Here is a 1,576-nt window from a genome sequence, read left to right as displayed (position 1 = left end):
CCACGGGAGGGGCGGAGCCCGCCGATGGCGGGGCGGTAGTGGAAAGCCCTTCTAGGGGAAGGGAGCCTGCTGCTGCCTCCTCTCATCTTGAACTCCCTGTTTCTCCCTCTTTCAGCTACTGTTTCTTTTCCGATGGGTTCTGTTCCCTCCTCCCTGCCGGCAGCATGTAGGCATGGTGTGTGGAGGTGGAGCGGAGCCTGTGGTCCCTCCTGCCTGCCAGCGGGGAAGGTGCCGAGGTCCCCGGGACCAACCTCGGGGCAGGCCCACGCTGCCGGTTGGTGCCCCATACTGAGCAGCGCTGCCTGCGACATAAGTTTGTTCTTCTATTAAAGATAAATGTGGTGTTTTTAGAAACCTTCAGAGCATCAGAGAGCTGAAGTTTGAGACCCAACATGGCTGTATTAAAGGAGAAAGATTTCTAATTTAATTATGTGCATGTGCGCGTATTTGTATTCTATACACAGGTGCGTAGTATGCATTGCATGGGGGTTTGTGCTTATAAGTATACCTGTGGTTCCTAATACAGTGCCTTTCCCAGGAGTTCTTGACATTTGCATGTTCAAAATGATCAGGAATGAGCTAAAATGCACAAGTTCACGCTTCCATTGTGGGAATCCCTGGAGAAGGATTGGATAACTGGGAAGCTGCTGTTCTTCAGTGCTTTGATGCTAAAGCAGCAAGCAGAGTTACTTTGCAAGCACTCTGTGCACAAACCTTCCTGGTTGGTTGTTGCGTTTGTTTGTGGTAAATGCGTGTGCTCCTTTGCATCCTTGTTTACGTTCGTTCTTTTCAGTTGTGAGGTTGATGAGCTTGGAGTTCATCAACGAGCAGCTTTTCACAAATGTGTAAGATGCTCTGCTTGTAAAATAAGTGCTCTGAGCTTGCACTGATGTTTGAGGGTTTAAAAAAGTTCCTCATACTAGAAAAATTAGTCTGAGTGGTTGTTTTATCAGCTGCTAGTTCAATTTGGAAGATTTAATGTAATAAAATCTCTGAACACTTCTTCAGTTTTGTCCTGGTGCTCTGACTGAGGTACCTTTTTCAAAATTCTAAAAGGATTCTACCTACATGGGGTCTACAGCAGCAGGCCTTTTATTTCTAAATATACAATACATTAAAAATACAGTGTAATTTTCCTGTTCCTTGTAGCTGAATTAAATGCATTCTTCCAGAGTCTTAGCTTGATCCTTCTTGCAGAATCTCTGAAATTTTTGGTGCTAAATGGAGAATTGTGAGCTTGCACAATATATTGTAAAGTTTTCTCATAAAACAGTCTTAGTGAGACTTAGTATCAAATGACTGCTGGCTGAAGCAAAGGTAATCATCTGTGCATGTATTTTTGGGGTATATTCATAAGTTATTTTTCTAATCAAGTCTTCTGAAGTATGTTACCTGTTCAAATTTTCAGTGTGCTTTTACATAAGGTTTTGAATGTCTCCTGCCTTAATCTGTCGGGTTCTGCCACTTGCAAGAATCATTTCTTCAGCTTGAATCTTCTCAATGACAAATCCACTGCTGAGATTCATTTCACCAGCAGCATCTGAGTGCTTTAAAACGTCAGGTCACTACAGCAGCT

The sequence above is a fragment of the Phaethon lepturus genome, unplaced genomic scaffold (assembly GCF_000687285.1).
Source record: "Phaethon lepturus isolate BGI_N335 unplaced genomic scaffold, ASM68728v1 scaffold10578, whole genome shotgun sequence".
NCBI lineage: Eukaryota > Metazoa > Chordata > Aves > Phaethontiformes > Phaethontidae > Phaethon > Phaethon lepturus.
The sequence above is the reverse complement of the archived record's forward strand: the minus strand, read 5'-3'. Positions refer to the sequence as shown.